Genomic DNA, 14,131 nt, shown 5'->3' with positions numbered 1-14,131 from the left:
AGACCCTTGAAAGGACTTGATTTTCAAAATACATTTTCTCAGTAATTTTGGTAAAATTCAGTTCAGAGGAAGAGTCTACGGTTGGACATCCAAAAATGAGGCACCCACTACTTACAATGAATTTATAATCCCTTAGCCAGGAAATCACTATCCATTTTCATTAATACCTCACTAATATCAGCAAAAAGAAAAAAAAAAACTTCCCACTTTAATAAAACAATGTAATGTTTTCAAAAAGAATGAAGAATAGATCTGTTCCAAATATTATTGTTATTTCATCCTCAGTATTTCACAGTATATGTGCTGAAATTGTGCCCTTACAGTTTCACTTGATTTAGTCCCATTTGGTGTTTCCCTGTTGACTGAGGCTTTCTCCTTCATACATGCTCTAGTATTCTCTACTCTGTAAGATTTCTTGATGGGTATTTTTCCTTTATTTTGTTTTAAAGATTTCACATTTATGGCTTAGAACCCCAGAACCACAAATACCATTCTAACTGACACAATTTCCCCAGCTCTGGAGCTTCCAACATGTGAAAAAAGAGTGAACCTGTTGGAGTGAGTGCAGGGAAAGCCACAAAAATGATCAGAGGGCTGGAGAACCTCTCCCACAAGGACAGGCTGAGAGAGCTGGTGTTGTTCAGCCTGGAGAAGAGAAGCTTCAGGCAGACCTTACAGAACCTTCCAGTTCTCAAAGAGGGCTCACAAGAAAGTTGGAGAGGGACTTTTTACAAGGCCATGTAGTGACAGGACAAGGGGGAAATCACTTTAAACTAAAAGAGGAAAGGTTTAGATTAGATATTAAGAAAAAATTGTTCTTTATGAGAGTGGTGAGGCAGTGGAACAGGTTGCCCAGAGGAGCTGTGGGTGCCCCATTCCTGGAATTGCCCAACACCAGGCTGGGTGGGGCTCTGAGCAACCTGGTCCAGAGGAAGGTGTCCCTGCCCATGGCAGGGGATTGGAAATGGATGATGTTGAGGGTCCCTTCTAACTCATGCCATTCTAATGAATATCTGCCCAGAAGAATATAGCAATTAATTTTCTCCCTCGTGACAAACTAACTGGAGATTAAGGTGCTCTCACCTGCAGCTAACACATGGTGAGAGAGAAGCAGTTTTTAGGCTGTTTGTACACAGCTGGGACCAAGAGGTGGCTGTCCAGCATATCTAAGAAAAGAGTCAGCTGGCAAGGAGCTGGGATGCTCCTCCTGTGGAGCTAGTGAAGAATGGAGGCAGTTCAATGTCCTGTGGTCACTCATTTCCTCACAGCACTGAAACCTCCACCTTTGAGGCAAGATTCTTTGCTTCAGTGTGATCTGGCTTGTTTGAGCAGGATGCATTGACACAAAACATGTGTCTGCAGAGCACTGGAGGTAATAATAGGATACAGCCAGTTTGCTGGAAAACCGGTCTCAGAAATTCTCTCAGGCAGGTAATTACTCCTTCTACTGATCCTATAGAAAAAGTCTTATCCAAGACAAGCAGAATACTAAAGCTTTCTTTATCCCTACGTAAATGCATCAGAATTGTTTCAGCATCACCTGGTCTTTTAATAATTAAGTTTCTAGCTGAAGACATACATATACATAGTAGGAAAAATTACACAAAATCCCCACAAATATCATTGACTGGGACTTGAGATGTAAATATTACCACATTAATGTATGTTAATGTATGTTAATCTTTGTTAATTTAAAACTCCCTGTATGAGATTATGACCTTGGTTTACTCAGAGGAAACTTTTTAGAAATTTACAGTTTTCAAAATTATCAACTTAACTAGCTTATTTTTAGGGCTTCAGATTTAGAGCTGTTGTGCCTCAGCTATGACTACTAAAATGAGAATGCATAAAAGAAACATTTGACCTCCCAAAGTAAGTGATCCCTTTTACAAGAAAGAATTTACATAATTTTTTTTTCACTTTATCTACTTTAAATAAGAATAAATAAAAAATATCTCATTGCTCAAAATGTCCTTTGTATCCAAGACTAATCATTTTCCAATCATAATTTTACTGGTAATTTTTTACCGTGTATTTCTATAATTGTATTAAAATCACCTAATCAAACTATGTATAGAATTACATGAGTACAAATGTCATTATCGTGTGTAAGAAGTGATGCCATACAATTGAAGGTTAATTGTGGCATAACACTTATAATCTGTTATGCAATTAGGACTTGAAAATCTGTGAGAAGATTTTGAAGTCTCACGCGGCCACAGAAGAGGTTCATTCAAGGGCATTCACAAAATCAAACCTGAGATCAGGTGTGAAACAGTCCGGAATCACATCAGGCACAGGGCATAAAAATGGCAGCTCTCATAAGCTGGGAAAAGCCAATAGAAGCAAGCATTAGAATTGCTAAGGAAGACTACATCTGGGGAAAGCAGAGCAGTGGGAGAGCTTGCCTTAGCCATCTATTGATTTCCTGATGTACCAAGTAGCAGAGAGGAGAAAGGATATGGAATCGAGCCTGAGAGAATGGTGGTGCTCATGCAGCAGTAATTAGAGGTGAATTATCAGGCTGCAGAGAGGGGAATACCTGTGGATAAAAGTCCCAGGCTTATAGAAGTTATTATTTGTAGGGGCAGCGAAGAGCAGTCTAGCTCCTGAATGGCCCATTAAGCTTCGAGCTGTGGGGGAAATTGGCGGAGAGGCTTTGCAGATAGAGACAGAGTCCCGTCAGGTTAAGGTGAGCACAGAGCATGAAATCCACTTACACCATCGCTAATGGGCAACTCTAATTCACACCAGCCAGTCCCCAGCCCTCTGAGCAGCAGGGGGCGACAGGGTTTTAAGACCTGTCGTGTTTCATTTCCTCAATTTTAAGAGCAGAGGAAACTCGTTTCTTGTAAGGGGAGCTCTGTTCAGCTGCTGGAGTCACAGCTTAATGGATTGCAATGGTTCTGCTGGGAGCACACCACTCCTGCCTCGCTGCTGTGGGGAGGGAATCCACAAGTGAGACAAGCTGAAAATGGCTAATTTGAGAAAGACTGGAAAGAAAGCTTGCATCGCAATTTGGCATTTAACATCCTATTCTTAGCACCTTTTTTTTTTTTTTTTTTTTTTGCATCTTTTGACTTCTAAAGCAAAGCAAACCAAAATTCACAAACAGAATTGCACATTTTATAGGCTTGCTGCATCTCGTCACTGTTATTCTTACCCCTTGAATAAGGTCCAAAATGTTAACCAAGGAAAAAATTTAATCCAAACTTTTACTTGGATTTAATTAAGATAGAACTTTGCTCTGACTTCAGTGATTGCTGCAGCATCTCCAAGCATCTCTTTAGAAAATAAATACAAAAACTCCTAGGGCTGATCTGCAGCTGATTCAATTAAGCAAATCTGAATATCGAAGAATTTCTTGCTGTTAAAGTTGGGTGAGATCTGGTTTTTCTCTAAGAGGATTTCACCTCTTCCCTGCAAGTCATCAGAACTTCTGACCCATTAGAAATCAAATAGTGGATTTTTACCACTTCTACCAGGTTGCTCAGATACAGGTGTAAGGTCTGCATAGTGCCATGCCTATTCTAAAGTATTTGTGCATAAACTGCCATGAAGGACTGGCATCTTGAAATCAGCTCCCATATGTCCATGAGAAAGCAACAGGGACTAAGATGGAGAAGTCAAAGAAAAGAATATGAATCAAAGTTCAGGGAGGGTAGGGTGTCTCTTTATCCTCTACACCCTAGGAAGAGCAAAATGCAAGAGAATGTGTTTTGTCTTTCTTCTGACCAATGTTGAAATGTAACAGTGATTTTTCTCTCTTCTGTAGCCAACGTGTTTGGTAATTTGTGGTGGGTTGACCCTGACTGAATGCCAACAAAGCTGCTTCTATCACTCCCTTCCTGCTGTGAATGAGTGATTCTGTCCTCTTAAGGAAATACCATCAATGGTATTAGCAAAAAGTAGGTTTTAATATGAGTTTGTGAGAGTGTTACGTTTTTAACAGAGTTCAATTACTTACTCTCTCCATAGATGAAGCATACATAGGATGCTGTGAAGAGAGAGAAGGTGCTGTCATTGTGGCTTTGTTTTAAAGGTATAGGACTCTTCCTATTTGTCTGAACACAACCCCGTGAGAGAGCTGGTTTTATTTTTATTTCAGACACAGAATATTATTAAGCAATTTATTCTGCTTCCTGTTGTGGTTTAACCCCAATCAGCAGCCAGCTAACCCTACCTTGGCCCAAAGCAGCTCATTCCATCTTTTGAAGGCATGGTGTTTCCTCAGCTTAAAATAAAACTTAATTCCTTGAAAACAGAACTTACTGTACTAGGGACAAAGACAGTATAAAATTACTTTCTACACTTAGGGGTATATTTAAGAAACAGAAATACATTTAACATAAGGAATAGAAATCAAAAAAAGAGTGGTCGAATTAGTTCTTAATGTCACTAAAAACGTTGCTGTATCCTGACAGTGCATTATACTGCCTGGAAAGTATCTGTCTTTTTTGTTTCAGAGTTAGCTATTATGATATTGCATAGTTTAAAACTTTGCACTTCTGTATTTCATTCACAGTCATTGTTGCAGAGAATTAAGAGTATATTTTCCTTAAGATTCATAGCCTGTATTTCATATTTAAAACAAGAACAATAAAATTTTTGCTGCCAACATGTTCATCTTTTCTGAATACGAGATGCCTACCAAGGTGCTCTATCACTCCCCTCCTCAGAATGACAGGGAGGGGAGAAAATAAGATGGAAAATCAAATTTATGGGTCAAGATAAAGGCAGGTAAAAAAAGCAAAAAGCAGCCCTCACACCTTCTTTTCTCTTGGCTTGTGTGTCTGATCAGTCATTACATGGTCTGGAATATTCCTTCCATCAGTTTGGATCACTTCTCCTGGATATGTCCCTACATCCCCTGCCTGGATTTTGCCCAACCCCAAGACTACAGGTGTGTGTGAGAGCAATATTAGCGAGACCACCCTGGTGCTGTGCAGTAACTAAAACACCAGCGTGTTCCCCCACACCCTTCTAGCTACCAGTAAACAGCACAGCAATGTGAGGACTGATATGGGGAAAATTAACTCCATCTCAGCCAGACCCAATACACAATGCTAGAGAAAACTGTGATCAGAAAGACAGAGATGCTTTGAACTGAAATTATTCTTGTCAACCTGTCAGTAAAAAGTTGCTTGAATAAAAATATCTCTAGAAATGTGGTGTGGAAGATATACTTCTGAAGCATAAAGGGATTTAAAATGTAATATTACATCTCATATTTCTTGGGAGAGAGAATTAAAATGGGATTAATCTTTTTTTAGACAAATAATCAGAGACAGAGAGTTTATAAAGAGAAAACATGCAGCATATCATCCTGTTAAAATGTGTATAAACAAGATTGAAACCTATAGCAAGACAGTGAAATGCAGATGCTGCGTGAAGGGACTTCTTCATATGAGTTGTAAGAAGACTTGATTCTTGACTCAGAACTGTTAATGTCATTGAAGCCATGGAAAATGAAAAGAGGGGACACTACAATACTCTATTCCCAATAATGACCTAAAATTAGAACTGTAAATGGATATAAGCCTACAATTTTGAAAGGAAGCAATGTGAGTTTCCTCTTTGCATTGCTCTTCCAACAAGAAAAGCATCCACTTAGCATCAGTGCTACAGCTCTAAGCTCAGCACTAAACCTTTTAAAGTGTCACTTTTTCAGCATTAATCTAATGATAAGAGAGAAGAGCAATTGCAAAAGTCATTCTTTATTGCAGCATTTAGCTCCTTGAAACTTCATCAGAATCAGGAGGGACCCTTTTTTTGCTCTGATTGCCTGACCCAGAATCTCTAATCCCGTTCATTATAACCGTGCCACTGTGTTTCCTCATGAACTGCCTTGTGAGCTCCAGGAAATCGCCAGGCAGAGACACAGAGCAGAGCAGAGCTCTGACACCTGGAGAGCACAGTTCTGCACCGAGGGGACACCTGTTTGCATGTCAGACATGAAACCGACTTCCCATTTAGGAAAGATAGCATTAAAAGTGTCATTTTGCTTGATTAAGTCATCTGCTCAGGCTTCAAATCAAAAAAGCAGTTTTCTCCAGTGTTTCAATAGCCCTTATAGTAGCATGTTGCTCTGATTCCAAACTGATAGAAAAGGCACCTTTAAAAATGGATTTGTTTTGGTATTCTCTCCTTGCCTTCGAAAAGCTTTCACAGGGCAAACAGGGTTTTTTTAAACAACACTAAACTTTCATGGCAATGCTTGAGAAATATTTGGAGTGGTAAACATACATTAACACTTTAAACGTGCCCTAATGCCAAAATTTACTTAACTTCCCTTTTTCCTTCCTTTCTTTTCCAGCCTACAAATAAAAGGGTGATTAATATTTTACAGAACAACTGCAACAAAAGGGAATTCGTGCAGAGCTTTATTTTTCTCAGGGAGGGTTAAATGCATCAATATAGCCCTAGCTAGCGGGAGACAAAAATAAAATTGAGTGTTAAGACCTTAAGTGATGGTACAATGAATGAGAAATGAGGGTTTCCCTATTTGACCAGCTGCTACTCTCCCATAAGCAAGACTGGCAGAGGACATAGGTTTATCTGCCTGCAGGACTGTCCCTCGAGGAGCAGAGGGGACAGCAGGCACAGCACCCTCCACCCAGATGCCTGGGACACGGATGCTCTAGAGAGGCCAGCCCTTGCCACTGTGTGTGAGGGCATATTTGCACCAGCAGCACAGACTCGAAGGACCTTGCTGTCTCATCAATAATAACAGGCATTTCAGCTCAGACCTACTGGCAGGAAGCCAGCTCAAAGTGTGTATTTTGCAAGTGCTGCTGGTCATTCTGCTGGTGAACTGGTGGGCTAAAACCTATTTATGTCATAACTTGACCTCTGGATGATAAGGTAATTGCACTCTGCAGTTCCACAGTCCTCCAAATCCCAATTCCCGTAGAAGCAAGCTGATTCAGTTTATCTTAGAAATCAGGAGCATCTGAAGATTTGCCATCTGGAAGTGTCTGGAGCACAAAATGTCTGAGGCACTCACTGCTGACACGGGAGGGGGTGTGCTGTGTCCATTGCCAGCAGGTTTTCAACATTTGCATTTTATTTCAGAGCCAGAAATGCTCAGAGCCACAATGCTACTGTTGCTCAAAAGCCTGTTGGAAGCTGCATAACACTGCTGGATTCAGTGGTGAAATGAAGCAAAGAAGAAATGGTGCTAATCTATGCTGTGTAGAACATCCAGGGTCTTTATGATTTTCTCACTGAAAAGCTGAACCTTTCATGGTATTTTTTTCTCTGTGATTGTGGTCCATGGGTTTGCAGCATGCCTGATGTTTCTTCTCACTGCAGTCTCTGCTCAGGATAATTTCATATCTCTAGTGCTGCCAAAGGGCAAGGCTGCTGCCCCTGCTTTCCAAACTGTGGAGCCTGTTTGAGTTGGCAGGGAACAAACAGGAGCTTCAATTGGCCGTGATGGCTCTCTGCTTAAAGACCAGAGCAAGAGAAAATGCCTCAATTTACCAGTAAAACCATATTCAGCAAAGCGATCCCATCTTCTTTTTGACCAGTGTTTCTCTTAGAAATACTATAACCCAGGCAAGAAAATGCTAGACAGAATTTTAGAGTGAGTAGTTGAACCAAAAGCTCTTGTTTGAGGTTAAAGGTCTGTTCATATCCAGGCTTAGTTCATAAGGGACAGCATTGTTGTATGATTGCTGGCTTAAATCAGTCAGGCACAGAATCTATCACTCTTCCTTATCCAGAAAACTCAGGGTGGGTTTTGCTGCACAGATTTCAAATGCCCAGATTTACACCACTGTTACTTCAGTGTAGAAACATATAAAGCCAGTTTGAACAGCCAAGACTTTAGTGTATACACTTTCTTAATGGTTTTCCTGTTTTTCCTTTCTTCCTTCGTTGGCACAGATGGAACAATGAATATTTCAGCAGTCTGAGCATGTGTGGAGCAAAAGCTGGGAGGAGGATCACCTCACACCTCCTACCTGTCATGAAAAATTCAACGTAAAGGAAAACATGCAAGTCAAATATGCAGCTAAACCAAGCCCTTTAACTCCAAAGAGACTGAGAATCAAGAGATTTAGGAAGAAAACAGTAACATATATGTGAGAGTAATGACTCTACTGAGGGTAAAATGGTTGCATGCTTCTCAACGTAGCATTTAATGTATTTTCTGGCCATTATTTTATCTCTGATTTGGCAGTGTAACCACCTTTTTTTTTATAATGCAGAACTTAAAGAAAATACTGAATCCTTTGATTAAGATGAATGAAAAGAAAAGCTATCCTGAAGTGAAGGTATTTCAGATGGCAAGATATTAACAATAATATGGAAATACATGACATAAAAAGAATTTATTGAACAGAAAGAGTGTTCCTTTCTCTGTCATATAAACTAAAGGTTCTCTTCATTTTTTTATAGTTTAAAAGCACTCTGACAAACTTCGGCTGAGCCTTTAACAAGAAAATCAAATCTTTATATACAATCTAACTGAAAAATAAAAGGCAATTTTTAATACTCAGATCATCTTTGATGTTTTCTCATCTCTGCATTACTATTAACAAAACTCTGCCTCTGAAAAATTCTCTGTGTGTTACACTTCATGACCTGTGAGAGGGAAATTGCTTGCTGCATTCTTCAGGGAGATATAAATATGATCAGGACTCAGGTCAGCCAGGTCTGTTCCTGCAAAGCCTTCATGTTGCCAGCCCTGTTTCTCCAATCCTCACTCTCAGTATAAAGGTGTAAATAGATGGGTTTCAGAAAGTTGAAAATACTATGTGTGCTGTATAAATGTTATAAATGAATCATTTTTCATTTATCCTCTGGCGAATGTCATGTGAAATCTTCAAACACTAGAGGTTTATCAGAGGTGCTTTTGGAGTGATTTGGAATGATTGTCAGTAGTGCAATTGCATCCTGTGAATAGTGTATGATGTTTCCACTGACACTGGCTAGGATTTTTGTTTACTTTTGTCTATGCTGCTGTTTTCCATGGTTCATAAATACAGGATAGTTTTCCCACTCTTTCTTTCCTTAACTGGTAGTCAGCTATTATGTTTCCTGTTTAGTTTGACTGTGTTTCTTTGATTAGTAAAACTTTAATCTCTATAATATATTTCTTTGTGTCACAAGACACTGTTAGGACTGTATTAAAACCAGTTAATTCTTGTTTGTCAGCACCATACCCTTCTAGGAAGGCATCCCAAATTGATTTTCAGTTTTAATGCAGGGATCATAAAAACTTTATTTTCTTTTGTTGTCACTAGTGTACACTAGTAGGTAATGCAGAATCTAATTGTTATGAAACTTAGAAAGTAGAACAGTTCTCAGAAGATTAACTAAAATCAATTAGCAGAGGGAATGAAGCCACCATTGGTTTTTGATGCTCGCCCCCACCAATACAGCCATTCTCATTCCAGGACATAGAGGGATTATTTTAATGGAAAAGAATAGCTGGCTTCTAAGCTTTGACTGCCAACAGGAGAGTCAGTTAATTTTGAAAGCCACAGAGGATTTTCTCATTTAAACATTTTTCTCTGAGGGAGCACAGAGAAATAAGTGAAAGATTTAATATTTTAAAATGAAATTCTTCTGATATTAATAGGATTGTTGCTTTCATTTTTCACACTGCAGAATTTGTGTGTTCATAATTTTAGGAAAGATGTTCAGAGATGAACAGTGATCCAAATACATTGCTTTCAATACAAGCTGAGTGAAAAGTGATTGTAAAGTCAGTATTATGTGATGTTCTGCTGAGCTGGTAGCAATGAAACCCCATATTGCATTTGGTTAGTGTTCTGCTGTAAAATAAATGAGTTTATGGGAAATAAGTAATCAAATCCATACATTTTTGTATGATTTTTTCTTGAGAAGGATCTTAAGCTGTGCCTGGTTCTCATTTCCTCCAAAGGTGTTTACGTTTTCTTTACCCCTTTTTCATACCCTTTCTCTTAGGTACTGGTTTTCTTTATATCTTCTGAATAATGTAAAAAGAAAAGCCTAACAAAATATCAGTTTGCCTCATTAGCATTCATATTTTAGTTACTTTATTTGCTTGAATTTGATTGCATTCTTGTTTTCTCTGTGAATTTAAGGTCACATGTAGCTTTTAAGAGCATAGGGAGGGTCCAGAAGGGCCCAGAAGACATGAGAAGACCATTAGTGTTATTTGCAATGCACTATCAACCCACACAGCATCCTTTGTGGTACTATAAATAGCTTCTCTTGGACAGATATCACATATGTTGAGATACTGATTAAATTAATGCATCACATTCATTTCCATTTCCCCACAGGTTTCTATGCACTCATGAGAGAATAAGAACATCTTTCCTCCCATTAGTTCATGGAAATTTTAAGACAAAAACTTACTAATTTTTTGGTTGTTTTTTTTTCCTCTTCATTACTTCGTGTATGTTTTCTTGGAATGCAATATTTTTATTATATTGATTCAGATATAATATTTAAAAGTGGATTCCCATTCTATTTCTTTTCAATAAGAGTGGACACTGGAAAAATGTCTGCAAGAAGGAGAGAAATATTTGTCTGAGATTCAAATATCTCTTGTTTCATTTACAGTGAGACTGCCTTGCAGTCCTTCCCACACCTCTTCCCATATTCCTTTTGTGCAGATTAATTTGGCTACTATTTTGACTTAAATATTTGGATGCAGGAAACTGAGCTGCTACTTTTATTATTTCCAAGGAGTGAAAAACAGCTGTGGTCAGCTGAACAGAAAGCAGCCACATCACTAAGGTGTTGAATTCATTGCCTAGGTACTATTTTCAGCAGCTCACAATACAAAGGAAGTTCAAAAAGTTCAAAAGAAAAATACAAAGGAGTTCAGCTGTAGATGGAAACCTCTGTGCAGCTGTCTGGTCACTACATTCATCTGGCAGCTCCTGAACAGATATAGCTAAAAATCCAGGATGGAAGAGCTTTGGGAGTCACAATGACTTCAGTGAAACCTGAAAAACCTCCTGACACACTTTGCCATATGTAGAATTGATGTCCAGCAATCACTGTGCCACAAGAACAGTTGTTCTTATTATATCTAGTATCTATATAGTTGTTCCTGTTATATCTGTGATGGTATTGCTAAACCTCTGGGATCAATCTGGAGCAATGGAGGTGTTTAAGGGTAAAAGGAAACTCCTATCACTCTAACAATCCTAAGATATTTTAAGCTCTTGTAAAATCAACTTCTGGCTTTGTAGACTAGATAATGTGTGGCATAGGGACATAATACTAAATGCAATGCTATATTCGTATATTCTTGTAGCATATACAAGTGTAAAATTCTTTAACAAAAAGCTTGCTTTTCATTTTTGTGTATATATTTTCCTACCCCTAGGGCTTGTTTAAAATTCTCAATATTGTATTCAGCTTGAGAATAGCACCAAATTATGATGATAGTTCATAAGCCGATACACAGAGCATGAATTTTCAGAATTATGGATATTTTTGAATAATTGCTTGTGATTTTTCAATGTTGGGTAAATAGATTTACAGGAGTTAAAAATCCTGTTAAGGAAACACCACCTTGTGAAGGTATGCATTTATTAATACAGGCTTATTTAAATCCTGAACAGACAATTATTACATAAATTGCTACTTGCACAGTTTTTCTGTGACTTTAATTCTTATTACTTTAATCCAATCTTGCAGACTATAAGAGCAAAGTAATAACACCATTATTTCTATACAACAAATGAATGGAAATTTTAGCTCAGCCTAATTCATTTCCTGTTAGAGAAAATTTAACACACAAAATTAAAAAGAAATATCTTTGAGATTGCAGAGTTTGTTTTTCTTTCTTTCTTGCATTTCTTCTGATTCTGCCTTATGAATGAAAAGCATTTTTCTCTCTCTCCTCCATACCCATAGTACACAGTAATCCTCTTCTAATTTCAGCTATTGCAAGATGGAAATGAAAGCTACTTTGCCATGTTTAAAATGGATTATTAATGCATACAGGTAGAGGAAAAATGTCCAGAGGATATCATCATTTTGACATCTATTTTACTGTCCTCTGCCAAGCAATGAATCAAAAATGTCTCAATCATCTAGAAGATGTTATCAGATTTCTATTACAGTTGTTGGAACTCTTTGTATGATGTCACTAAGTGAAGAAATAAATCTATTTAGATGCATTTAAATGGCTCACAGGTGCATACCATAATCTTATGCTTCCTGGAGTTGTGCTGTCAAACCAAAAATATTAAAGGGTGCCGAAATAAGCACACCTCAAGGTTGAAGATACAGGAGAGGACATGCTGTCACTGTAATGTGATAGAATGAGAATTGCCAGTCTCTTCAGCTGCTCTATAGAAAACACTGCATCCCAGACTCACTGATGGAACAGCAGCAAAATTGGCCTCTATTGGAGCAATCTGGCCTTTGTGTCTAGCTTTCAAAAATGCTTCATTTAGCCTTTCTCACAAAAATCTCATATTGAATCACTGACATAAATTACTCCCCTTCCCTCAGGATCTTAACGAGCATTCAAGTCTCTCTGGTTTAAAAAATAAAAGAGAAAAAAATGATTGATCTTTATTATATGATTAATCCCTATAATAAAATATACCTGTCACTAATAGATCCAGGCATATATCACAAGTTTTACTTAGCCAAAGGCATTATTAGAAATGAAAAATTTGCTGTTGCAGTTTAGCTTAGTTACTTTTACACTTCCTCTAAAGTTATGATCTGAATATTTAAATCAACCAAATTTTTACAGTTTAGTTCACTAATGAGGATTTTTTACAACTGCAAAAAATATTCATGTTCATTCCTATTAGTGTTCACCTAATTTATCTTCATGCAAAAGAAAGGTAAAGATAAGCAGTGATAATCCAGTGCCTAAAAGTCAGAAGCAGGAGTGGGAAATATGAACATCTGCCCTTGTATTAACATTTCCAACAAATATTTCCCAGCAATTACATCGGGGCAAACCCCTTTTCTCTCTGCTGAGAGTGTTGCACGCACCCATTTGCTCACAGTTTTCTTCAGGAGGACTTTGGGGGTAGTGATTTGAGTGAGACATTTCGTGGGACAGGAGCCTGACCTCTCCTTGCAGAAACATTCCCAGAAAGGAGCTGACTCCATCTGTCATCCTGCTCTCCCTGTGCCTCTCCGTGGGACCTCTGTCCTCAGACACTTCCAGCTTTAATGCTGAGACTCAGCGTCTCCCTTAGTGTTCAGCAGGATGACACTGAAAAATTCCAAAAGTGACCTTTTGAAGATTTGTATTTATCCCTTGTGACTTGTAAGGGAATGGTCGGATTTAAAAACCAGTTTACATAACCCTTGTGGGCATGTGTTTCTTTAGACTCAACTCATCTTTGTAAAGATATTTTTATTGAGGATAACTAATCATATAAGCGTATGAAAAGTTATTTTATGAAGGAATATGTCAGTTAGATATTTACAGCAGATTGTGACTACAGAACTAATCAAATGAGACAGCTTATAAGGAGGGTATAATAAAAAGTACCATGTCGATTCATATAACTCCAGCTATATAAGAATGCAGTTAAGAATTTGGCCTAATTTCGTTGCAAGAAGATAACAATGAACACCTTCTGAACAGCACCTCAACCATTTGCATTTGGTTATTAAGGAATAAGAAATCTAAGTGTAACACATCAAGGAGCAGCATTGTCATGTGGAAGTTGTAGAGGTCAAGGAAAAGTATCTTCTTCCTGAAGGATTGCCTGCAGTTAAATTTAGTCTTGTCTTTTATTGTTTCTAGAGGTTTACAAGGCAAGATAAATTTCATGAGAAAAAAATGACTCTGAATCTCACTTTCTGTTTAGTTTCAGAACCAAAGATGTCAAAGGTTTTCAGCATGATCAGTTTGAAATTCCAATTGAGCTCAACACTTTTGGTCAATGAGGTTCAGACTTACAAAGTACTTACAAACTTTTCTCCCCAGACTCTCTAAAAGCTGATTCTATTTACACTTCACTCCTGAATCCTGTTTTCCCCTGATGGCTTCCTCAAAACTCCTCAATCCAATTCAATTAGACTCAAAACTAAAGCCATGAATCTTTGTTCTCAACTAAACATCCTGTACTTTGAATCAGAGAAAAGAGCATTGCAGTATCCACTTATCCCAGACTGAAAACTAACTGTGGAGCACTGC

The 14,131-nt window shown here is 38.1% G+C and overlaps 1 long non-coding RNA gene across 2 annotated transcripts in view; it reads left to right on the top strand.

The window, feature by feature from the left end:
• Positions 1-8,497, top strand: part of LOC148223295 (uncharacterized) — a 247,823-nt gene extending 239,326 nt beyond the window's left edge. Inside the window, exons 4-6 of one of the 2 annotated variants that reach the window (XR_015804409.1) lie at positions 3,979-4,042; positions 7,075-7,208; positions 7,891-8,497. This is a non-coding gene — a long non-coding RNA (uncharacterized LOC148223295). The remainder of the gene's footprint in view (positions 1-3,978; positions 4,043-7,074; positions 7,209-7,890) is intronic. The other variant, XR_015804410.1, reaches the window with a different exon arrangement.
• Positions 8,498-14,131: the final 5,634 nt, after the last annotated feature.

This window comes from Sturnus vulgaris, chromosome 6 (assembly GCF_052056855.1).
Source record: "Sturnus vulgaris isolate bStuVul1 chromosome 6, bStuVul1.hap1, whole genome shotgun sequence".
NCBI lineage: Eukaryota > Metazoa > Chordata > Aves > Passeriformes > Sturnidae > Sturnus > Sturnus vulgaris.
Note: the sequence above shows the minus strand (reverse complement) of the source record. Positions and strands in the feature narration are given on the sequence as shown.